This window comes from Stenella coeruleoalba, assembly GCF_951394435.1.
Source record: "Stenella coeruleoalba genome assembly, contig: scaffold_98, whole genome shotgun sequence".
NCBI classification, from domain to species: Eukaryota; Metazoa; Chordata; class Mammalia; order Artiodactyla; family Delphinidae; genus Stenella; species Stenella coeruleoalba.
In genome coordinates, this window is record NW_027646255.1 from 121787 (window position 1) to 148214 (window position 26428).

General features: G+C 43.7%; 1 long non-coding RNA gene across 7 annotated transcripts in view; it reads left to right on the forward strand.

Moving 5' to 3' along the window:
* The window catches only part of LOC307181236, a 1179595-nt gene that overhangs the window by 120220 nt on the left and 1032947 nt on the right, over positions 1-26428 (forward strand). Inside the window, exon 3 of one of the 7 annotated variants that reach the window (XR_013826189.1) lies at positions 13023-13104. The exons of the other annotated variants lie outside the window; for them this stretch is intronic. This is a non-coding gene — a long non-coding RNA (uncharacterized lncRNA). The remainder of the gene's footprint in view (positions 1-13022; positions 13105-26428) is intronic. 7 annotated transcript variants of the gene reach the window in all.

Sequence of the window (26428 nt, forward strand, 5' to 3'; positions counted from 1 at the left end):
CACTGCTGCGTTTATGCCCCTGTACACATGCTTGATTCTCTTTCGGAGACATAGCAATCTATAGGTTTTAAGATACTTACTAGTCAGGTACATTCTTAGGCGTTTAATATGCGGTGTTGAGTCCATTTCGTTGAGCAAGGAGTAGCTCTTGTCTATTCCATATTTGGCTTAAGGAACTTTATCTGTGCTCATTTCAATCTCTGGTTTTATGCAGCACCCCAACTCACCTTTACCCTTAAGCAAGCATAAGTTGGTTTTCTAAATTTGAGACCCTGTTCTGTTCTGTAATTCAGTTCCTGTGTAGCCAAGTTTACATTCCGTGTATTACTGATATCTTATGATGTTTCTTTTTCTGTGTGACTTATTTCAGTTAGAATCATCATACCTGAATCCACTCATTGTGCTGCTAAGGGCCTGATGACACAGATTTCATTGCTGAGTGATATTGCTTTGTAAGTAAATACCACAACTTCTTTATCCATTTTTCACTTTCTGCGATGTTGAACTTGTACTGTAAACGAGGTTCTTGTAAACAGAGCCGTTCCAAACTTTGGGGTGGCTGTGTCTTTTTGATTTTAATTTCCCTAAGCTATAGGACCATAAGTGGAAGTGCCCTAGGTTCTGTTGCTTTGTTTTTTAGATGTTTCAGGAAACACCATACACTTCTCCCGAGTGGTTGTTGGCAATTTACATCCCGCCCATCAGCATAACAAGGCTCCCAGTTCTCCATGGCCTGTCCTGCCTTTCTGGATTTTACACCTTTTTCAGATGGCCCTTTTGACCGGGGGGAAGTGAGACTTCATTGTAATGCAGATTTCCTTTGCAAGCTTGCTTGGTTGGCCAAAAAGGGCGTATGCGTTTTTTCCTGAATATATTCAGGAAAAAACGCATACGCCCTTTTTGGCCAAGTGCATCATTGTGGACGTTCTGCCTCTTTTCCTATGCTTTCAATGCAATTCCAGTCTACCTCCTGAAATCGGTTTCCTGCAATTCTGCCCCGCTTTCAAGTCCTCTTGGCAGCCTTACTTCAGTCTATTTTTGGACGATAGCTGTCATTTATAACTCTGCAGGTTTGTGAATTACAGTGCCCCTGAGCTCCTTTCTTCAACTCGCTTTCTTGTGACCTGTCCGCAACACCGCAGGATGGCTTCAGGCCATAATCTGGTTCCGGTACGGCACGCTGAGCCTTTGGTTATTTCCTCTTCCTGGTGGGAAATGAGAGTTAAATTTGCCCGTCCAGACACCTCCAGCTAGCCTCTCATTGGTTCTCGCTATTCCTGTTCATCTTCCGCAGAAATTGCAAACTGTGCCAAACAGGAGGTTAAAGGCGCTGACTCTCCAAGTGGGGAGAGTGTTAGTAAAGCGTCTGGAATGTTGCACCCGAGTACCAGGGGAGGAAAACTGAGACATATTTGAACACGTCTCCCGATCACATGGTTGATCATACTCTGGGTTCCACATGCATGTTTTAGCTGAAGGAAGAATACCTAAAACCTGGGTAGTTGAAACCCGTGGAATGGGTACCATGCAATATGACTTCAAAGGGTCTTCATTTGCTCACCGAACCTCTCCAATCCTATCACTGCTGCGTTTATGCCCCTGTACACATGCTTGATTCTCTTTCGGAGACATAGCAATCCATAGGTTTTAAGATACTTACTAGTCAGGTACATTCTTAGGCGTTTAATATGCGGTGTGGAGTCCATTTCGTTGAGCAAGGAGTAGCTCTTGTCTATTCCATATTTGGCTTAAGGAACTTTATCTGTGCTCATTTCAATCTCTTGTTTTATGCAGCAACCCAACTCACCTTTCCCCTTAAGCAAGCATAAGTTGGTTTTCTAAATTTGAGAACCTGTTCTGTTTTGGAATTCAGTTCCTGTGTAGCCAAGTTTACATTCCGTGTATTAGTGATATCATATGATGTTTCTTTTTCTGTGTGACTTATTTCAGTTAGAATCATCGTACCTGAATCCACTCATTATTCTGCTATGGGCCTGATGACATAGATTTCATTGCTGAGTGATACTGCATTGTACGTAAGTACCACAAGTTCTTTATCCATTTTTCACTTTCTGTGATATTGAACTTGTACGGTAAACGAGGTTCTTGTAAACAGAGGCGTCCCAAACTTTGGGGTGGCTGTGTCCTTTTTATTTTAATTTCCCTAAGCTATAGGACCATAAGTGGAAGTGCCCTAGGCTCTGTTGCTTTGTTTTTTAAATGTTTCAGGAAACACCATACACTTCTCCTGAGTGTCTGTTGGCAATTTACATCCCGCCCATCAGCATAACAAGGCTCCCAGTTCTCCATGGCCTGTCCTGCCTTTCTGGATTTTACACTTTTTTCAGATGGCCCTTTTGACCGGGGGGAAGTGAGACTTCATTGTAGTGCAGATTTCCTTTGCAAGCTTGCTTGGTTGGCCAAAAAGGGCGTATGCGTTTTTTCCTGAATATATTCAGGAAAAAACGCATACGCCCTTTTTGGCCAAGTGCATCATTGTGGACGTTCTGCCTCTCTTCCTATGCTTTCAGTGCAATTCCAGTCTACCTCCTGAAATCGGTTTCCTGCAATTCTGCCCCGCTTTCAAGTCCTCTTGGCAGCCTTACTTCAGTCTATTTTTGGACGATAGCTGTCATTTATAACTCTGCAGGTTTGTGAATTACAGTGCCCCTGAGCTCCTTTCTTCAACTCGCTTTCTTGTGACCTGGCCGCAACACCGCAGGATGGCTTCAGGCCCTAATCTGGTTCCGGCCCGGCATGCTGAGCCTTTGGTTAATTCCTCTTCCTGGTGGGAAATGAGAGTTTAATTTGCCCGTTCAGGCACCTCCAGCTAGTCTCTCATTGGTTCTCGCTATTCCTGTTCATCCTCCGCAGAAATTGCAAACTGGGCCAAACAGGAGGTTAAATGGACTGACTCTCCAAGTCGGGAGAGTGTTAGTAAAGCGTCTGGAATGTTGCACCCGAGTACCAGGGGAGGAAAACTGAGACATATTTGAACACATCTCCCGATCACATGGTTGATCATACTCTGGGTTCCACATGCATGTTTTAGCTGAAGGAAGAATACCTAAAACCTGGGTAGTTGAAACCCGTGGAATGGGTACCATGCAATATGACTTCAAACGGTCTTCATTTGCTCACCGAACCTCTCCAATCCTATCACTGCTGCGTTTATGCCCCTGTACACATGCTTGATTCTCTTTCGGAGACATAGCAATCTATAGGTTTTAAGATACTTACTAGTCAGGTACATTCTTAGGCGTTTAATATGCGGTGTTGAGTCCATTTCGTTGAGCAAGGAGTAGCTCTTGTCTATTCCATATTTGGCTTAAGGAACTTTATCTGTGCTCATTTCAATCTCTGGTTTTATGCAGCACCCCAACTCACCTTTACCCTTAAGCAAGCATAAGTTGGTTTTCTAAATTTGAGACCCTGTTCTGTTTTGGAATGCAGTTCCTGTGTAGCCAAGTTTACATTCCGTGTATTAGAGATATCTTATGATGTTTCTTTTTCTGTGTGACTTATTTCAGTTAGAATCATCGTACCTGAATCTACTCATTATGCTGCTACGGGCCTGATGACATAGATTTCATTGCTGAGTGATACTGCATTGTACGTAAGTACCACAAGTTCTTTATCCATTTTTCACTTTCTGCGATGTTGAACTTGTACTGTAAACGAGGTTCTTGTAAACAGAGCCGTTCCAAACTTTGGGGTGGCTGTGTCTTTTTGATTTTAATTTCCCTAAGTTATAGGACCATAAGTGGAAGTGCCCTAGGCTCTGTTGCTTTGTTTTTTAGATGTTTCAGGAAACACCATACACTTCTCCCAAGTGTCTGTTGGCAACTTACATCCCGCCCATCAGCATAACAAGGCTCCCAGTTCTCAATGGCCTGTTGTCTTTCTGGATTTTACGCTTTTTTCAGATGGCCCTTTTGACTGGGGGGAAGTGAGACTTCATTGTAGTGCAGATTTCCTTTGCAAGCTTGCTTGGTTGGCCAAAAAGGGCGTATGCGTTTTTTCCTGAATATATTCAGGAAAAAACGCATACGCCCTTTTTGGCCAAGTGCATCATTGTGGACGTTCTGCCTCTTTTCCTATGCTTTTAATGCAATTCCAGTCTACCTCCTGAAATCGGTTTCCTGCAATTCTGCCCCGCTTTCAAGTCCTCTTGGCAGCCTTACTTCAGTCTATTTTTGGACGATAGCTGTCATTTATAACTCTGCAGGTTTGTGAATTACAGTGCCCCTGAGCTCCTTTCTTCAACTCGCTTTCTTTTGAGCTGGCCGCAACACCGCAGGATGGCTTCAGGCCCTAATCTGGTTCCGGCACGGCACGCTGAGCCTTTGGTTAATTCCTCTTCCTGGTGGGAAATGAGAGTTAAATTTGCCCGTCCAGACACCTCCAGCTAGTCTCTCATTGGTTCTCGCTATTCCTGTTCATCTTCCGCAGAAATTGCAAACTGGGCCAAACAGGAGGTTAAAGGGACTGACTCTCCAAGTCGGGAGAGTGTTAGTAAAGCGTCTGGAATGTTGCACCCGAGTACCAGGGTACGAAAACTGAGACATATTTGAACACGTCTCCCGATCACATGGTTGATCATACTCTAGGTTCCACATGCATGTTTTAGCTGAAGGAAGAATACCTTAAACCTGGGTAGTTGAAACCCGTGGAATGGGTACCATGCAATATGACTTCAAAGGGTCTTCATTTGCTCACCGAACCTCTCCAATCCTATCACTGCTGCGTTTATGCCCCTGTACACATGCTTGATTCTCTTTCGGAGACATAGCAATCTATAGGTTTTAAGATACTTACTAGTCAGGTACATTCTTAGGCGTTTAATATGCGGTGTTGAGTCCATTTCATTGAGCAAGGAGTAGCTCTTGTCTATTCCATATTTGACTTAAGGAACTTTATCTGTGCTCATTTCAATCTCTGGTTTTATGCAGCACCCCAACTCACCTTTACCCTTAAGCAAGCATAAGTTGGTTTTCTAAATTTGAGACCCTGTTCTGTTCTGTAATTCAGTTCCTGTGTAGCCAAGTTTACATTCCGTGTATTACTGATATCTTATGATGTTTCTTTTTCTGTGTGACTTACTTCAGTTAGAATCATCATACCTGAATCCACTCATTGTGCTGCTAAGGGCCTGATGACACAGATTTCATTGCTGAGTGATATTGCTTTGTAAGTAAATACCACAACTTCTTTATCCATTTTTCACTTTCTGCGATGTTGAACTTGTACTGTAAACGAGGTTCTTGTAAACAGAGCCGTTCCAAACTTTGGGGTGGCTGTGTCTTTTTGATTTTAATTTCCCTAAGCTATAGGACCATAAGTGGAAGTGCCCTAGGTTCTGTTGCTTTGTTTTTTAGATGTTTCAGGAAACACCATACACTTCTTCCGAGTGGTTGTTGGCAATTTACATCCCGCCCATCAGCATAACAAGGCTCCCAGTTCTCCATGGCCTGTCCTGCCTTTCTGGATTTTACACTTTTTTCAGATGGCCCTTTTGACCGGGGGGAAGTGAGACTTCATTGTAGTGCAGATTTCCTTTGCAAGCTTGCTTGGTTGGCCAAAAAGGGCGTATGCGTTTTTTCCTGAATATATTCAGGAAAAAACGCATACGCCCTTTTTGGCCAAGTGCATCATTGTGGACGTTCTGCCTCTTTTCCTATGCTTTCAATGCAATTCCAGTCTACCTCCTGAAATCGGTTTCCTGCAATTCTGCCCCGCTTTCAAGTCCTCTTGGCAGCCTTACTTCAGTCTATTTTTGGACGATAGCTGTCATTTATAACTCTGCAGGTTTGTGAATTACAGTGCCCCTGAGCTCCTTTCTTCAACTCGGTTTCTTTTGAGCTGGCCGCAACAACGCAGGATGGCTTCAGGCCCTAATCTGGTTCCGGTACGGCACGCTGAGCCTTTGGTTATTTCCTCTTCCTGGTGGGAAATGAGAGTTAAATTTGCCCGTCCAGACACCTCCAGCTAGCCTCTCATTGGTTCTCGCTATTCCTGTTCATCTTCCGCAGAAATTGCAAACTGTGCCAAACAGGAGGTTAAAGGCGCTGACTCTCCAAGTGGGGAGAGTGTTAGTAAAGCGTCTGGAATGTTGCACCCGAGTACCAGGGTACGAAAACTGAGACATATTTGAACACGTCTCCCGATCACATGGTTGATCATACTCTGGGTTCCACATGCATGTTTTAGCTGAAGGAAGAATACCTAAAACCTGGGTAGTTGAAACCCGTGGAATGGGTACCATGCAATATGACTTCAAAGGGTCTTCATTTGCTCACCGAACCTCTCCAATCCTATCACTGCTGCGTTTATGCCCCTGTACACATGCTTGATTCTCTTTCGGAGACATAGCAATCCATAGGTTTTAAGATACTTACTAGTCAGTTACATTCTTAGGCGTTTAATATGCGGTGTGGAGTCCATTTCGTTGAGCAAGGAGTAGCTCTTGTCTATTCCATATTTGGCTTAAGGAACTTTATCTGTGCTCATTTCAATCTCTTGTTTTATGCAGCACCCCAACTCACCTTTCCCCTTAAGCAAGCATAAGTTGGTTTTCTAAATTTGAGAACCTGTTCTGTTTTGGAATTCAGTTCCTGTGTAGCCAAGTTTACATTCCGTGTATTAGTGATATCTTATGATGTTTCTTTTTCTGTGTGACTTATTTCAGTTAGAATCATCGTACCTGAATCTACTCATTATGCTGCTACGGGCCTGATGTCATAGATTTCATTGCTGAGTGATACTGCATTGTACGTAACTACCACAAGTTCTTTATCCATTTTTCACTTTCTGCGATGTTGAACTTGTACTGTAAACGAGGTTCTTGTAAACAGAGGCGTCCCAAACTTTGGGGTGGCTGTGTCTTTTTGATTTTAATTTCCCTAAGTTATAGGACCATAAGTGGAAGTGCCCTAGGTTCTGTTGCTTTGTTTTTTAGATGTTTCAGGAAACACCATACACTTCTCCCGAGTGGTTGTTGGCAATTTACATCCCGCCCATCAGCATAACAAGGTTCCCAGTTCTCCATGGCCTGTCCTGCCTTTCTGGATTTTACACTTTTTTCAGATGGCCCTTTTGACCGGGGGGAAGTGAGACTTCATTGTAGTGCAGATTTCCTTTGCAAGCTTGCTTGGTTGGCCAAAGAGGGCGTATGCGTTTTTTCCTGAATATATTCAGGAAAAAACGCATACGCCCTCTTTGGCCAAGTGCATCATTGTGGACGTTCTGCCTCTTTTCCTATGCTTTCAATGCAATTCCAGTCTACCTCCTGAAATCGGTTTCCTGCAATTCTGCCCCGCTTTCAAGTCCTCTTGGCAGCCTTACTTCAGTCTATTTTTGGACGATAGCTGTCATTTATAACTCTGCAGGTTTGTGAATTACAGTGCCCCTGAGCTCCTTTCTTCAACTCGCTTTCTTTTGAGCTGGCCGCAACACCGCAGGATGGCTTCAGGCCCTAATCTGGTTCCGGTACGGCACGCTGAGCCTTTGGTTATTTCCTCTTCCTGGTGGGAAATGAGAGTTAAATTTGCCCGTCCAGACACCTCCAGCTAGCCTCTCATTGGTTCTCGCTATTCCTGTTCATCTTCCGCAGAAATTGCAAACTGGCCAAACAGGAGGTTAAAGGCGCTGACTCTCCAAGTGGGGAGAGTGTTAGTAAAGCGTCTGGAATGTTGCACCCGAGTACCAGGGGAGGAAAACTGAGACATTTTTGAACACGTCTCCCGTTCACATGGTTGATCATACTTGGGTTCCACATGCATGTTTTAGCTGAAGGAAGAATACCTTAAACCTGGAGAGTTGAGACCCGTGTAATGGGTACCATGCAATATGACTTCAAAGGGTCTTCATTTGCTCACCGAACCTCTCCAATCCTATCACTGCTGCGTTTATGCCCCTGTACACATGCTTGATTCTCTTTTGGAGACATAGCAATCCATAGGTTTTATGATACTTACTAGTCAGGTACATTCTTAGGCGTTTAATATGCGGTGTTGAGTCCATTTCGTTGAGCAAGGAGTAGCTCTTGTCTATTCCATATTTGACTTAAGGAACTTTATCTGTGCTCATTTCAATCTGTGGTTTTATGCAGCACCCCAACTCACCTTTACCCTTAAGCAAGCATAAGTTGGTTTTCTAAATTTGAGACCCTGTTCTGTTCTGTAATTCAGTTCCTGTGTAGCCAAGTTTACATTCCGTGTATTACTGATATCTTATGATGTTTCTTTTTCTGTGTGACTTATTTCAGTTAGAATCATCATACCTGAATCCACTCATTGTGATGCTAAGGGCCTGATGACATAGATTTCATTGCTGAGTGATATTGCTTTGTAAGTAAATACCACAACTTCTTTATCCATTTTTCACTTTCAGCGATGTTGAACTTGTACTGTAAACGAGGTTCTTGTAAACAGAGGCGTCCCAAACTTTGGGATGGCTGTGTCTTTTTGATTTTAATTTCCCTAAGCTATAGGACCATAAGTGGCAGTACCCTAGGCTCTGTTGCTTTGTTTTTTAGATGTTTCAGGAAACACCATACACTTCTCCCGAGTGTCTGTTGGCAATTTACATCCCGCCCATCAGCATAACAAGGCTCCTAGTTCTCCATGGCCTGTCCTGTCTTTCTGGATTTTACACTTTTTTCAGATGGCCCTTTTGACCGGGGGGAAGTGAGACTTCATTGTAGTGCAGATTTCCTTTGCAAGCTTGCTTGGTTGGCCAAAAAGGGTGTATGCGTTTTTTCCTGAATATATTCAGGAAAAAACACATACGCCCTTTTTGGCCAAGTGCATCATTGTGGACGTTCTGCCTCTTTTCCTATGCTTTCAATGCAATTTCAGTCTACCTCCTGAAATCGGTTTCCTGCAATTCTGCCCCGCTTTCAAGTCCTCTTGGCAGCCTTACTTCAGTCTATTTTTGGACGATAGCTGTCATTTATAACTCTGCAGGTTTGTGAATTACAGTGCCCCTGAGCTCCTTTCTTCAACTCGCTTTCTTGTGACCTGGCCGTAACACCGCAGGATGGCTTCAGGCCCTAATCTGTTTCTGGCACGGCACGCTGAGCCTTTGGTTATTTCCTCCTCCTGGTGGGAAATGAGAGTTAAATTTGCCCGTCCAGACACCTCCAGCTAGCCTCTCATTGGTTCTCGCTATTCCTGTTCATCTTCTGCAGAAATTGCAAACTGTGCCAAACAGGAGGTTAAAGGCGCTGACTCTCCAAGTGGGGAGAGTGTTAGTAAAGCGTCTGGAATGTTGCACCCGAGTACCAGGGGAGGAAAACTGAGACATATTTGAACACGTCTCCCGATCACATGGTTGATCATACTCTGGGTTCCACATGCATGTTTTAGCTGAAGGAAGAATACCTAAAACCTGGGTAGTTGAAACCCGTGGAATGGGTACCATGCAATATGACTTCAAAGGGTCTTCATTTGCTCACCGAAGCTCTCCAATCCTATCACTGCTGCGTTTATGCCCCTGTACACATGCTTGATTCTCTTTCGGAGACATAGCAATCCATAGGTTTTAAGATACTTACTAGTCAGGTACATTCTTAGGCGTTTAATATGCGGTGTTGAGTCCATTTCGTTGAGCAAGGAGTAGCTCTTGTCTATTCCATATTTGGCTTAAGGAACTTTATCTGTGCTCATTTCAATCTCTGGTTTTATGCAGCACCCCAACTCACCTTTCCCCTTAAGCAAGCATAAGTTGGTTTTCTAAATTTGAGACCCTGTTCTGTTCTGTAATTCAGTTCCTGTGTAGCCAAGTTTACATTCCGTGTATTACTGATATCTTATGATGTTTCTTTTTCTGTGTGACTTATTTCAGTTAGAATCATCGTACCTGAATCTACTCATTATGCTGCTACGGGCCTGATGACATAGATTTCATTGCTGAGTGATACTGCATTGTACGTAAGTACCACAAGTTCTTTATCCATTTTTCACTTTCTGCGATGTTGAACTTGTACTGTAAACGAGGTTCTTGTAAACAGAGCCGTCCCAAACTTTGGGGTGGCTGTGTCTTTTTGATTTTAATTTCCCTAAGTTATAGGACCATAAGTGGAAGTGCCCTAGGCTCTGTTGCTTTGTTTTTTAGATGTTTCAGGAAACACCATACACTTCTCCCAAGTGTCTGTTGGCAACTTACATCCCGCCCATCAGCATAACAAGGCTCCCAGTTCTCAATGGCCTGTTGCCTTTCTGGATTTTACACTTTTTTCAGATGGCCCTTTTGACCGGGGGGAAGTGAGACTTCATTGTAGTGCAGATTTCCTTTGCAAGCTTGCTTGGTTGGCCAAAAAGGGCGTATGCGTTTTTTCCTGAATATATTCAGGAAAAAACGCATACGCCCTTTTTGGCCAAGTGCATCATTGTGGACGTTCTGCCTCTTTTCCTATGCTTTCAATGCAATTCCAGTCTACCTCCTGAAATCGGTTTCCTGCAATTCTGCCCCGCTTTCAAGTCCTCTTGGCAGCCTTACTTCAGTCTATTTTTGGACGATAGCTGTCATTTATAACTCTGCAGGTTTGTGAATTACAGTGCCCCTGAGCTCCTTTCTTCAACTCGGTTTCTTTTGAGCTGGCCCCAACACCGCAGGATGGCTTCAGGCCCTAATCTGGTTCCGGTACGGCACGCTCAGCCTTTGGTTATTTCCTCTTCCTTGTGGGAAATGAGAGTTAAATTTGCCCGTCCAGACACCTCCAGCTAGCCTCTCATTGGTTCTCGCTATTCCTGTTCATCTTCCGCAGAAATTGCAAACTGGCCAAACAGGAGGTTAAAGGCGCTGACTCTCCAAGTGGGGAGAGTGTTAGTAAAGCGTCTGGAATGTTGCACCCGAGTACCAGGGGAGGAAAACTGAGACATATTTGAACACGTCTCCCATTCACATGGTTGATCATACTTGGGTTCCACATGCATGTTTTAGCTGAAGGAAGAATACCTTAAACCTGGAGAGTTGAGACCCGTGTAATGGGTACCATGCAATATGACTTCAAAGGGTCTTCATTTGCTCACCGAACCTCTCCAATCCTATCACTGCTGCGTTTATGCCCCTGTACACATGCTTGATTCTCTTTTGGAGACATAGCAATCCATAGGATTTATGATACTTACTAGTCAGGTACATTCTTAGGCGTTTAATATGCGGTGTGTTTAATATGCGGTGTGGAGTCCATTTCGTTGAGCAAGGAGTAGCTCTTGTCTATTCCATATTTGACTTAAGGAACTTTATCTGTGCTCATTTCAATCTCTGGTTTTATGCAGCACCCCAACTCACCTTTACCCTTAAGCAAGCATAAGTTGGTTTTCTAAATTTGAGACCCTGTTCTGTTCTGTAATTCAGTTCCTGTGTAGCCAAGTTTACATTCCGTGTATTACTGATATCTTATGATGTTTCTTTTTCTGTGTGACTTATTTCAGTTAGAATCATCATACCTGAATCCACTCATTGTGATGATAAGGGCCTGATGACATAGATTTCATTGCTGAGTGATATTGCTTTGTAAGTAAATACCACAACTTCTTTATCCATTTTTCACTTTCTGCGATGTTGAACTTGTACTGTAAACGAGGTTCTTGTAAACAGAGGCGTCCCAAACTTTGGGGTGGCTGTGTCTTTTTGATTTTAATTTCCCTAAGCTATAGGACCATAAGTGGCAGTACCCTAGGCTCTGTTGCTTTGTTTTTTAGATGTTTCAGGAAACACCATACACTTCTCCCGAGTGTCTGTTGGCAATTTACATCCCGCCCATCAGCATAACAAGGCTCCCAGTTCTCCATGGCCTGTCCTGTCTTTCTGGATTTTACACTTTTTTCAGATGGCCCTTTTGACCGGGGGGAAGTGAGACTTCATTGTAGTGCAGATTTCCTTTGCAAGCTTGCTTGGTTGGCCAAAAAGGGCGTATGCGTTTTTTCCTGAATATATTCAGGAAAAAACGCATACGCCCTTTTTGGCCAAGTGCATCATTGTGGACGTTCTGCCTCTTTTCCTATGCTTTCAATGCAATTCCAGTCTACCTCCTGAAATCGGTTTCCTGCAATTCTGCCCCGCTTTCAAGTCCTCTTGGCAGCCTTACTTCAGTCTATTTTTGGACGATAGCTGTCATTTATAACTCTGCAGGTTTGTGAATTACAGTGCCCCTGAGCTCCTTTCTTCAACTCGCTTTCTTGTGACCTGGCCGCAACACCGCAGGATGGCTTCAGGCCCTAATCTGGTTCTGGCACGGCACGCTGAGCCTTTGGTTATTTCCTCCTCCTGGTGGGAAATGAGAGTTAAATTTGCCCGTCCAGACACCTCCAGCTAGCCTCTCATTGGTTCTCGCTATTCCTGTTCATCTTCCGCAGAAATTGCAAACTGTGCCAAACAGGAGGTTAAAGGCGCTGACTCTCCAAGTGGGGAGAGTGTTAGTAAAGCGTCTGGAATGTTGCACCCGAGTACCAGGGGAGGAAAACTGAGACATATTTGAACACGTCTCCCGATCACATGGTTGATCATACTCTGGGTTCCACATGCATGTTTTAGCTGAAGGAAGAATACCTAAAACCTGGGTAGTTGAAACCCGTGGAATGGGTACCATGCAATATGACTTCAAAGGGTCTTCATTTGCTCACCGAACCTCTCCAATCCTATCACTGCTGCGTTTATGCCCCTGTACACATGCTTGATTCTCTTTCGGAGACATAGCAATCCATAGGTTTTAAGATACTTACTAGTCAGGTACATTCTTAGGCGTTTAATATGCGGTGTGGAGTCCATTTCGTTGAGCAAGGAGTAGCTCTTGTCTATTCCATATTTGGCTTAAGGAACTTTATCTGTGCTCATTTCAATCTCTGGTTTTATGCAGCACCCCAACTCACCTTTCCCCTTAAGCAAGCATAAGTTGGTTTTCTAAATTTGAGAACCTGTTCTGTTTTGGAATTCAGTTCCTGTGTAGCCAAGTTTACATTCCGTGTATTAGTGATAACTTATGATGTTTCTTTTTCTGTGTGACTTATTTCAGTTAGAATCATCGTACCTGAATCTACTCATTATGCTGCTACAGGCCTGATGACATAGATTTCATTGCTGAGTGATACTGCATTGTACGTAAGTACCACAAGTTCTTTATCCATTTTTCACTTTCTGCGATGTTGAACTTGTACTGTAAACGAGGTTCTTGTAAACAGAGCCGTTCCAAACTTTGGGGTGGCTGTGTCTTTTTGATTTTAATTTCCCTACACTATAGGAACATAAGTGGAAGTGCCCTAGGTTCTGTTGCTTTGTTTTTTAGATGTTTCAGGAAACACCATACAGTTCTCCCGAGTGGTTGTTGGCAATTTACATCCCGCCCATCAGCATAACAAGGCTCCCAGTTCTCCATGGCCTGTCCTGCCTTTCTGGATTTTACACTTTTTTCAGATGGCCCTTTTGACCGGGGGGAAGTGAGACTTCATTGTAGTGCAGATTTCCTTTGCAAGCTTGCTTGGTTGGCCAAAAAGGGCGTATGCGTTTTTTCCTAAATATATTCAGGAAAAAACGCATACGCCCTTTTTGGCCAAGTGCATCATTGTGGACGTTCTGCCTCTTTTCCTATGCTTTTAATGCAATTCCAGTCTACCTCCTGAAATCGGTTTCCTGCAATTCTGCCCCGCTTTCAAGTCCTCTTGTCAGCCTTACTTCAGTCTATTTTTGGACGATAGCTGTCATTTATAACTCTGCAGGTTTGTGAATTACAGTGCCCCTGAGCTCCTTTCTTCAACTCGCTTTCTTTTGAGATGGCCGCAACACCGCAGGATGGCTTCAGGCCCTAATCTGGTTCCGGCACGGCACGCTGAGCCTTTGGTTAATTCCTCTTCCTGGTGGGAAATGAGAGTTAAATTTGCCCGTCCAGACACCTCCAGCTAGTCTCTCATTGGTTCTCGCTATTCCTGTTCATCTTCCGCAGAAATTGCAAACTGGGCCAAACAGGAGGTTAAAGGGACTGACTCTCCAAGTCGGGAGAGTTTTAGTAAAGCGTCTGGAATGTTGCACCCGAGTACCAGGGTACGAAAACTGAGACATATTTGAACACGTCTCCCGATCACATGGTTGATCATACTCTAGGTTCCACATGCATGTTTTAGCTGAAGGAAGAATACCTTAAACCTGGGTAGTTGAAACCCGTGGAATGGGTACCATGCAATATGACTTCAAAGGGTCTTCATTTGCTCACCGAACCTCTCCAATCCTATCACTGCTGCGTTTATGCCCCTGTACACAGGCTTGATTCTCTTTCGGAGACATAGCAATCTATAGGTTTTAAGATACTTACTAGTCAGGTACATTCTTAGGCGTTTAATATGCGGTGTTGAGTCCATTTCATTGAGCAAGGAGTAGCTCTTGTCTATTCCATATTTGGCTTAAGGAACTTTATCTGTGCTCATTTCAATCTCTGGTTTTATGCAGCACCCCAACTCACCTTTCCCCTTAAGCAAGCATAAGTTGGTTTTCTAAATTTGAGACCCTGTTCTGTTCTGTAATTCAGTTCCTGTGTAGCCAAGTTTACATTCCATGTATTACTGATATCTTATGATGTTTCTTTTTCTGTGTGACTTACTTCAGTTAGAATCATCATACCTGAATCCACTCATTGTGCTGCTAAGGGCCTGATGACACAGATTTCATTGCTGAGTGATATTGCTTTGTAAGTAAATACCACAACTTCTTTATCCATTTTTCACTTTCTGCGATGTTGAACTTGTACTGTAAACGAGGTTCTTGTAAACAGAGCCGTTCCAAACTTTGGGGTGGCTGTGTCTTTTTGATTTTAATTTCCCTAAGCTATAGGACCATAAGTGGAAGTGCCCTAGGTTCTGTTGCTTTGTTTTTTAGATGTTTCAGGAAACACCATACACTTCTCCCGAGTGGTTGTTGTCAATTTACATCCCGCCCATCAGCATAACAAGGCTCCCAGTTCTCCATGGCCTGTCCTGCCTTTCTGGATTTTACACTTTTTTCAGATGGCCCTTTTGACCGGGGGGAAGTGAGACTTCATTGTAGTGCAGATTTCCTTTGCAAGCTTGCTTGGTTGGCCAAAAAGGGCGTATGCGTTTTTTCCTGAATATATTCAGGAAAAAACGCATACGCCCTTTTTGGCCAAGTGCATCATTGTGGACGTTCTGCCTCTTTTCCTATGCTTTCAATGCAATTCCAGTCTACCTCCTGAAATCGGTTTCCTACAATTCTGCCCCGCTTTCAAGTCCTCTTGGCAGCCTTACTTCAGTCTATTTTTGGACGATAGCTGTCATTTATAACTCTGCAGGTTTGTGAATTACAGTGCCCCTGAGCTCCTTTCTTCAACTCGGTTTCTTTTGAGCTGGCCGCAACACCGCAGGATGGCTTCAGGCCCTAATCTGGTTCCGGTACGGCACGCTGAGCCTTTGGTTATTTCCTCTTCCTTGTGGGAAATGAGAGTTAAATTTGCCCGTCCAGACACCTCCAGCTAGCCTCTCATTGGTTCTCGCTATTCCTGTTCATCTTCCGCAGAAATTGCAAACTGGCCAAACAGGAGGTTAAAGGCGCTGACTCTCCAAGTGGGGAGAGTGTTAGTAAAGCATCTGGAATGTTGCACCCGAGTACCAGGGGAGGAAAACTGAGACATATTTGAACACGTCTCCCGTTCACATGGTTGATCATACTTGGGTTCCACATGCATGTTTTATCTGAAGGAAGAATACCTTAAACCTGGAGAGTTGAGACCCGTGTAATGGGTACCATGCAATATGACTTCAAAGGGTCTTCATTTGCTCACCGAACCTCTCCAATCCTATCACTGCTGCGTTTATGCCCCTGTACACATGCTTGATTCTCTTTTGGAGACATAGCAATCCATAGGTTTTATGATACTTACTAGTCAGGTACATTCTTAGGCGTTTAATATGCGGTGTTGAGTCCATTTCGTTGAGCAAGGAGTAGCTCTTGTCTATTCCATATTTGACTTAAGGAACTTTATCTGTGCTCATTTCAATCTCTGGTTTTATGCAGCACCCCAACTCACCTTTCCCCTTAAGCAAGCATAAGTTGGTTTTCTAAATTTGAGACCCTGTTCTGTTCTGTAATTCAGTTCCTGTGTAGCCAAGTTTACATTCCGTGTATTACTGATATCTTATGATGTTTCTTTTTCTGTGTGACTTATTTCAGTTAGAATCATCATACCTGAATCCACTCATTGTGATGCTAAGGGCCTGATGACATAGATTTCATTGCTGAGTGATATTGCTTTGTAAGTAAATACCACAACTTCTTTATCCATTTTTCACTTTCTGCGATGTTGAACTTGTACTGTAAACGAGGTTCTTGTAAACAGAGGCGTCCCAAACTTTGGGGTGGCTGTGTCTTTTTGATTTTAATTTCCCTAAGCTATAGGACCATAAGTGGCAGTACCCTAGGCTCTGTTGCTTTCTTTTTTAGATGTTTCAGGAAACACCATACACTTCTCCCGAGTGTCTGTTGGCAATTTACATCCCGCCCATCAGCATAACAAGGCTCCCAGTTCTCCATGGCCTGTCCTGTCTTTCTGGATTTTACACTTTTTTCAGATGGCCCTTTTGACCGGGGGGAAGTGAGACTTCATTGTAGTGCAGATTTCCTTTGCAAGCTTGCTTGGTTGGCCAAAAAGGGCGTATGCGTTTTTTCCTGAATATATTCAGGAAAAAACACATACGCCCTTTTTGGCCAAGTGCATCATTGTGGACGTTCTGCCTCTTTTCCTATGCTTTCAATGCAATTTCAGTCTACCTCCTGAAATCGGTTTCCTGCAATTCTGCCCCGCTTTCAAGTCCTCTTGGCAGCCTTCCTTCAGTCTATTTTTGGACGATAGCTGTCATTTATAACTCTGCAGGTTTGTGAATTACAGTGCCCCTGAGCTCCTTTCTTCAACTCGCTTTCTTGTGACCTGGCCGCAACACCGCAGGATGGCTTCAGGCCCTAATCTGGTTCTGGCACGGCACGCTGAGCCTTTGGTTATTTCCTCCTCCTGGTGGGAAATGAGAGTTAAATTTGTCCGTCCAGACACCTCCAGCTAGCCTCTCATTGGTTCTCGCTATTCCTGTTCATCTTCCGCAGAAATTGCAAACTGTGCCAAACAGGAGGTTAAAGGTGCTGACTCTCCAACTGGGGAGAGTGTTAGTAAAGCGTCTGGAATGTTGCACCCGAGTACCAGGGGAGGAAAACTGAGACATATTTGAACACGTCTCCCGATCACATGGTTGATCATACTCTGGGTTCCACATGCATGTTTTAGCTGAAGGAAGAATACCTAAAACCTGGGTAGTTGAAACCCGTGGAATGGGTACCATGCAATATGACTTCAAAGGGTCTTCATTTGCTCACCGAACCTCTCCAATCCTATCACTGCTGCGTTTATGCCCCTGTACACATGCTTGATTCTCTTTCGGAGACATAGCAATCCATAGGTTTTAAGATACTTACTAGTCAGGTACATTCTTAGGCGTTTAATATGGGGTGTTGAGTCCATTTCGTTGAGCAAGGAGTAGCTCTTGTCTATTCCATATTTGGCTTAAGGAACTTTATCTGTGCTCATTTCAATCTCTGGTTTTATGCAGCACCCCAACTCACCTTTCCCCTTAAGCAAGCATAAGTTGGTTTTCTAAATTTGAGACCCTGTTCTGTTCTGTAATTCAGTTCCTGTGTAGCCAAGTTTACATTCCGTGTATTACTGATATCTTATGATGTTTCTTTTTCTGTGTGACTTATTTCAGTTAGAATCATCATACCTGAATCCACTCATTGTGCTGCTAAGGGCCTGATGACACAGATTTCATTGCTGAGTGATATTGCTTTGTAAGTAAATACCACAAATTCTTTATCCATTTTTCACTTTCTGCGATGTTGAACTTGTACTGTAAACGAGGTTCTTGTAAACAGAGCAGTTTCAAACTTTGGGGTGGCTGTGTCTTTTTGATTTTAATTTCCCTAAGCTATAGGACCATAAGTGGAAGTGCCCTAGGTTCTGTTGCTTTGTTTTTTAGATGTTTCAGGAAACACCATACACTTCTCCCAAGTGTCTGTTGGCAATTTACATCCCGCCCATCAGCATAACAAGGCTCCCAGTTCTCAATGGCCTGTTGCCTTTCTGGATTTTACACTTTTTTCAGATGGCCCTTTTGACCGGGGGGAAGTGAGACTTCATTGTAGTGCAGATTTCCTTTGCAAGCTTGCTTGGTTGGCCAAAAAGGGCGTATGCGTTTTTTCCTGAATATATTCAGGAAAAAACACATACGCCCTTTTTGGCCAAGTGCATCATTGTGGACGTTCTGCCTCTTTTCCTATGCTTTCAAAGCAATTTCAGTCTACCTCCTGAAATCGGTTTCCTGCAATTCTGCCCCGCTTTCAAGTCCTCTTGGCAGCCTTACTTCAGTCTATTTTTGGACGATAGCTGTCATTTATAACTCTGCAGGTTTGTGAATTACAGTGCCCCTGAGCTCCTTTCTTCAACTCGCTTTCTTGTGACCTGGCCGCAACACCGCAGGATGGCTTCAGGCCCTAATCTGGTTCTGGCACGGCACGCTGAGCCTTTGGTTATTTCCTCCTCCTGGTGGGAAATGAGAGTTAAATTTGCCCGTCCAGACACCTCCAGCTAGCCTCTCATTGGTTCTCGCTATTCCTGTTCATCTTCCGCAGAAATTGCAAACTGTGCCAAACAGGAGGTTAAAGGCGCTGACTCTCCAACTGGGGAGAGTGTCAGTAAAGCGTCTGGAATGTAGCACCCGAGTACCAGGGGAGGAAAACTGAGACATATTTGAACACGTCTCCCGATCACATGGTTGATCATACTCTGGGTTCCACATGCATGTTTTAGCTGAAGGAAGAATACCTAAAACCTGGGTAGTTGAAACCCGTGGAATGGGTACCATGCAATATGACTTCAAAGGGTCTTCATTTGCTCACCGAACCTCTCCAATCCTATCACTGCTGCGTTTATGCCCCTGTACACATGCTTGATTCTCTTTCGGAGACATAGCAATCCATAGGTTTTAAGATACTTACTAGTCAGGTACATTCTTAGGCGTTTAATATGCTGTGTTGAGTCCATTTCGTTGAGCAAGGAGTAGCTCTTGTGTATTCCATATTTGGCTTAAGGAACTTTATCTGTGCTCATTTCAATCTCTGGTTTTATGCAGCACCCCAACTCACCTTTACCCTTAAGCAAGCATAAGTTGGTTTTCTAAATTTGAGACCCTGTTCTGTTCTGTAATTCAGTTCCTGTGTAGCCAAGTTTACATTCCGTGTATTACTGATATCTTATGATGTTTCTTTTTCTGTGTGACTTATTTCAGTTAGAATCATCATACCTGAATCCACTCATTGTGCTGCTAAGGGCCTGATGACACAGATTTCATTGCTGAGTGATATTGCTTTGTAAGTAAATACCACAACTTCTTTATCCATTTTTCACTTTCTGCGATGTTGAACTTGTACTGTAAACGAGGTTCTTGTAAACAGAGCCGTTCCAAACTTTGGGGTGGCTGTGTCTTTTTGATTTTAATTTCCCTAAGCTATAGGACCATAAGTGGAAGTGCCCTAGGTTCTGTTGCTTTGTTTTTTAGATGTTTCAGGAAACACCATACACTTCTCCTGAGTGGTTGTTGGCAATTTACATCCCGCCCATCAGCATAACAAGGCTCCCAGTTCTCCATGGCCTGTCCTGCCTTTCTGGATTTTACACTTTTTTCAGATGGCCCTTTTGACCGGGGGGAAGTGAGACTTCATTGTAGTGCAGATTTCCTTTGCAAGCTTGCTTGGTTGGCCAAAAAGGGCGTATGCGTTTTTTCCTGAATATATTCAGGAAAAAACGCATACGCCCTTTTTGGCCAAGTGCATCATTGTGGACGTTCTGCCTCTTTTCCTATGCTTTCAATGCAATTCCAGTCTACCTCCTGAAATCGGTTTCCTGCAATTCTGCCCCGCTTTCAAGTCCTCTTGGCAGCCTTACTTCAGTCTATTTTTGGACGATAGCTGTCATTTATAACTCTGCAGGTTTGTGAATTACAGTGCCCCTGAGCTCCTTTCTTCAACTCGCTTTATTTTGAGTTGGCCGCAACACCGCAGGATGGCTTCAGGCCCTAATCTGGTTCCGGCACGGCACGCTGAGCCTTTGGTTATTTCCTCTTCCTGTTGGGAAATGAGAGTTAAATTTGCCCGTCCAGACACCTCCAGCTAGCCTCTCATTGGTTCTCGCTATTCCTGTTCATCTTCCGCAGAAATTGCAAACTGTGCCAAACAGGAGGTTAAAGGCGCTGACTCTCCAAGTGGGGAGAGTGTTAGTAAAGCGTCTGGAATGTTGCACCCGAGTACCAGGGGAGGAAAACTGAGACATATTTGAACACGTCTACCGATCACATGGTTGATCATACTCTGGGTTCCACATGCATGTTTTAGCTGAAGGAAGAATACCTAAAACCTGGGTAGTTGAAACCCGTGGAATGGGTACCATGCAATATGACTTCAAAGGGTCTTCATTTGCTCACCGAACCTCTCCAATCCTATCACTGCTGCGTTTATGCCCCTGTACACATGCTTGATTCTCTTTCGGAGACATAGCAATCCATAGGTTTTAAGATACTTACTAGTCAGGTACATTCTTAGGCGTTTAATATGGGGTTTTGAGTCCATTTCGTTGAGCAAGGAGTAGCTCTTGTCTATTCCATATTTGGCTTAAGGAACTTTATCTGTGCTCATTTCAATCTCTGGTTTTATGCAGCACCCCAACTCACCTTTCCCCTTAAGCAAGCATAAGTTGGTTTTCTAAATTTGAGACCCTGTTCTGTTTTGGAATGCAGTTCCTGTGTAGCCAAGGTTACATTCCGTGTATTAGTGATATCTTATGATGTTTCTTTTTCTGTGTGACTTATTTCAGTTAGAATCATCGTACCTGAATCCACTCATTATGCTGCTATGGGCCTGATGACATAGATTTCATTGCTGAGTGATACTGCATTGTACCTAAGTACCACAAGTTCTTTATCCATTTTTCACTTTCTGCGATGTTGAACTTGTACTGTAAACGAGGTTCTTGTAAACAGAGGCATCCCAAACTTTGGGGTGGCTGTGTCTTTTTGATTTTAATTTCCCTAAGCTATAGGACCATAAGTGGCAGTGCCCTAGGCTCTGTTGCTTTGTTTTTTAGATGTTTCAGGAAACACCATACACTTCTCCCGAGTGTCTGTTGGCAATTTACATCCCGCCCATCAGCATAACAAGGCTCCCAGTTCTCCATGGCCTGTCCTGCCTTTCTGGATTTTACACGTTTTTCAGATGGCCCTTTTGACCGGGGGGAAGTGAGACTTCATTGTAGTGCAGATTTCCTTTGCAAGCTTGCTTGGTTGGCCAAAAAGTGCGTATGCGTTTTTTCCTGAATATATTCAGGAAAAAACGCATACGCCCTTTTTGGCCAAGTGCATCATTGTGGACGTTCTGCCTCTTTTCCTATGTTTTCAATGCAATTCCAGTCTACCTCCTGAAATCGGTTTCCTGCAATTCTGCCCCGCTTTCAAGTCCTCTTGGCAGCCTTACTTCAGTGTATTTTTGGACGATAGCTGTCATTTATAACTCTGCAGGTTTGTGAATTACAGTGCCCCTGAGCTCCTTTCTTCAACTCGCTTTCTTTTGAGCTGGCCGCAACACCGCAGGATGGCTTCAGGCCCTAATCTTGTTCCGGTACGGCACGCTGAGCCTTTGGTTATTTCCTCTTCCTGGTGGGAAATGAGAGTTAAATTTGCCCGTCCAGACACCTCCAGCTAGCCTCTCATTGGTTCTCGCTATTCCTGTTCATCTTCCACAGAAATTGCAAACTGGGCCAAACAGGAGGTTAAAGGCGCTGACTCTCCAAGTGGGGAGAGTGTTAGTAAAGCGTCTGGAATGTTGCACCCGAGTACCAGGGTACGAAAACTGAGACATATTTGAACACGTCTCCCGATCACATGGTTGATCATACTCTAGGTTCCACATGCATGTTTTAGCTGAAGGAAGAATACCTTAAACCTGGGTAGTTGAAACCCGTGGAATGGGTACCATGCAATATGACTTCAAAGGGTCTTCATTTGCTCACCGAACCTCTCCAATCCTATCACTGCTGCGTTTATGCCCCTGTACACATGCTTGATTCTCTTTCGGAGACATAGCAATCCATAGGTTTTAAGATACTTACTAGTCAGGTACATTCTTAGGCGTTTAATATGCGGTGTTGAGTCCATTTCGTTGAGCAAGGAGTAGCTCTTGTCTATTCCATATTTGACTTAAGGAACTTTATCTGTGCTCATTTCAATCTCTGGTTTTATGCAGCACCCCAACTCACCTTTACCCTTAAGCAAGCATAAGTTGGTTTTCTAAATTTGAGACCCTGTTCTGTTCTGTAATTCAGTTCCTGTGTAGCCAAGTTTACATTCCGTGTATTACTGATATCTTATGATGTTTCTTTTTCTGTGTGACTTACTTCAGTTAGAATCATCATACCTGAATCCACTCATTGTGCTGCTAAGGGCCTGATGACACAGATTTCATTGCTGAGTGATATTGCTTTGTAAGTAAATACAACAACTTCTTTATCCATTTTTCACTTTCTGCGATGTTGAACTTGTACTGTAAACGAGGTTCTTGTAAACAGAGCCGTTCCAAACTTTGGGGTGGCTGTGTCTTTTTGATTTTAATTTCCCTAAGCTATAGGACCATAAGTGGAAGTGCCCTAGGTTCTGTTGCTTTGTCTTTTAGATGTTTCAGGAAACACCATACACTTCTCCGGAGTGGTTGTTGGCAATTTACATCCCGCCCATCAGCATAACAAGGCTCCCAGTTCTCCATGGCCTGTCCTGCCTTTCTGGATTTTACACTTTTTTCAGATGGCCCTTTTGACCGGGGGGAAGTGAGACTTCATTGTAGTGCAGATTTCCTTTGCAAGCTTGCTTGGTTGGCCAAAAAGGGCATATGCGTTTTTTCCTGAATATATTCAGGAAAAAACGCATATGCCCTTTTTGGCCAAGTGCATCATTGTGGACGTTCTGCCTCTTTTCCTATGCTTGCAATGCAATTCCAGTCTACCTCCTTAAATCGGTTTCCTGCAATTCTGCCCCACTTTCAAGTCCTCTTGGCAGCCTTACTTCAGTCTATTTTTGGACGATAGCTGTCATTTATAACTGCAGGTTTGTGAATTACAGTGCCCCTGAGCTCCTTTCTTCAACTCGCTTTCTTTTGAGCTGGCCGCAACACCGCAGGATGGCTTCAGGCCCTAATCTGGTTCCGGTACGGCACGCTGAGCCTTTGGTTATTTCCTCTTCCTGGTGGGAAATGAGAGTTAAATTTGCCCGTCCAGACACCTCCAGCTAGCCTCTCATTGGTTCTCGCTATTCCTGTTCATCTTCCACAGAAATTGCAAACTGGGCCAAACAGGAGGTTAAAGGCGCTGACTCTCCAAGTGGGGAGAGTGTTAGTAAAGCGTCTGGAATGTTGCACCCGAGTACCAGGGTACGAAAACTGAGACATATTTGAACACGTCTCCCGATCACATGGTTGATCATACTCTAGGTTCCACATGCATGTTTTAGCTGAAGGAAGAATACCTTAAACCTGGGTAGTTGAAACCCGTGGAATGGGTACCATGCAATATGACTTCAAAGGGTCTTCATTTGCTCACCGAACCTCTCCAATCCTATCACTGCTGCGTTTATGCCCCTGTACACATGCTTGATTCTCTTTCGGAGACATAGCAATCCATAGGTTTTAAGATACTTACTAGTCAGGTACATTCTTAGGCGTTTAATATGCGGTGTTGAGTCCATTTCGTTGAGCAAGGAGTAGCTCTTGTCTATTCCATATTTGACTTAAGGAACTTTATCTGTGCTCATTTCAATCTCTGGTTTTATGCAGCACCCCAACTCACCTTTACCCTTAAGCAAGCATAAGTTGGTTTTCTAAATTTGAGACCCTGTTCTGTTCTGTAATTCAGTTCCTGTGTAGCCAAGTTTACATTCCGTGTATTACTGATATCTTATGATGTTTCTTTTTCTGTGTGACTTACTTCAGTTAGAATCATCATACCTGAATCCACTCATTGTGCTGCTAAGGGCCTGATGACACAGATTTCATTGCTGAGTGATATTGCTTTGTAAGTAAATACCACAACTTCTTTATCCATTTTTCACTTTCTGCGATGTTGAACTTGTACTGTAAACGAGGTTCTTGTAAACAGAGCCGTTCCAAACTTTGGGGTGGCTGTGTCTTTTTGATTTTAATTTCCCTAAGCTATAGGACCATAAGTGGAAGTGCCCTAGGTTCTGTTGCTTTGTCTTTTAGATGTATCAGGAAACACCATACACTTCTCCGGAGTGGTTGTTGGCAATTTACATCCCGCCCATCAGCATAACAAGGCTCCCAGTTCTCCATGGCCTGTCCTGCCTTTCTGGATTTTACACTTTTTTCAGATGGCCCTTTTGACCGGGGGGAAGTGAGACTTCATTGTAGTGCAGATTTTCTTTGCAAGCTTGCTTGGTTGGCCAAAAAGGGCGTATGCGTTTTTTCCTGAATATATTCAGGAAAAAACGCATACGCCCTTTTTGGCCAAGTGCATCATTGTGGACGTTCTGCCTCTTTTCCTATGCTTGCAATGCAATTCCAGTCTACCTCCTGAAATCGGTTTCCTGCAATTCTGCCCCGCTTTCAAGTCCTCTTGGCAGCCTTACTTCAGCCTATTTTTGGACGATAGCTGTCATTTATAACTCTGCAGGTTTGTGAATTACAGTGCCCCTGAGCTCCTTTCTTCAACTCGCTTTCTTTTGAGCTGGCCGCAACACCGCAGGATGGCTTCAGGCCCTAATCTGGTTCCGGTATGGCACGCTGAGCCTTTGGTTATTTCCTCTTCCTGGTGGGAAATGAGAGTTAAATTTGCCCGTCCAGACACCTCCAGCTAGCCTCTCATTGGTTCTCACTATTCCTGTTCATCTTCCACAGAAATTGCAAACTGGGCCAAACAGGAGGTTAAAGGCGCTGACTCTCCAAGTGGGGAGAGTGTTAGTAAAGCGTCTGGAATGTTGCACCCGAGTACCAGGGTACGAAAACTGAGACATATTTGAACACGTCTCCCGTTCACATGGTTGATCATACTTGGGTTCCACATGCATGTTTTAGCTGAAGGAAGAATACCTTAAAGCTGGAGAGTTGAGACCCGTGTAATGGGTACCATGCAATATGACTTCAAAGGGTCTTCATTTGCTCACCGAACCTCTCCAATCCTATCACTGCTGCGTTTATGCCCTTGTACACATGCTTGATTCGCTTTCGGAGACATAGCAATCTATAGGTTTTAAGATACTTACTAGTCAGGTACATTCTTAGGCGTTTAATATGCGGTGTTGAGTCCATTTCGTTGAGCAAGGAGTAGCTCTTGTCTATTCCATATTTGGCTTAAGGAACTTTATCTGTGCTCATTTCAATCTCTGGTTTTATGCAGCACCCCAACTCACCTTTACCCTTAAGCAAGCATAAGTTGGTTTTCTAAATTTGAGACCCTGTTCTGTTCTGTAATTCAGTTCCTGTGTAGCCAAGTTTACATTCCGTGTATTACTGATATCTTATGATATTTCTTTTTCTGTGTGACTTATTTCAGTTAGAATCATCATACCTGAATCCACTCATTGTGCTGCTAAGGGCCTGATGACACAGATTTCATTGCTGAGTGATATTGCTTTGTAAGTAAATACCACAACTTCTTTATCCATTTTTCACTTTCTGCGATGTTGAACTTGTACTGTAAATGAGGTTCTTGTAAACAGAGCCGTTCCAAACTTTGGGGTGGCTGTGTCTTTTTGATTTTAATTTCCCTAAGCTATAGGACCATAAGTGGAAGTGCCCTAGGTTCTGTTGCTTTGTTTTTTAGATGTTTCAGGAAACACCATACACTTCTCCCGAGTGTCTGTTGGCAATTTACATCCCGCCCATCAGCATAACAAGGCTCCCAGTTCTCCATGGCCTGTCCTGCCTTTCTGGATTTTACACTTTTTTCAGATGGCCCTTTTGACCGGGGGGAAGTGAGACTTCATTGTAGTGCAGATTTCCTTTGCAAGCTTGCTTGGTTGGCCAAAAAGGGCGTATGCGTTTTTACCTGAATATATTCAGGAAAAAACGCATACGCCCTTTTTGGCCAAGTGCATCATTGTGGACGTTCTGCCTCTTTTCCTATGCTTTCAATGCAATTCCAGTCTACCTCCTGAAATCGGTTTCCTGCAATTCTGCCCCGCTTTCAAGTCCTCTTGGCAGCCTTACTTCAGTCTATTTTTGGACGATAGCTGTCATTTATAACTCTGCAGGTTTGTGAATTACAGTGCCCCTGAGCTCCTTTCTTCAACTCGCTTTCTTTTGAGCTGGCCGCAACACCGCAGGATGG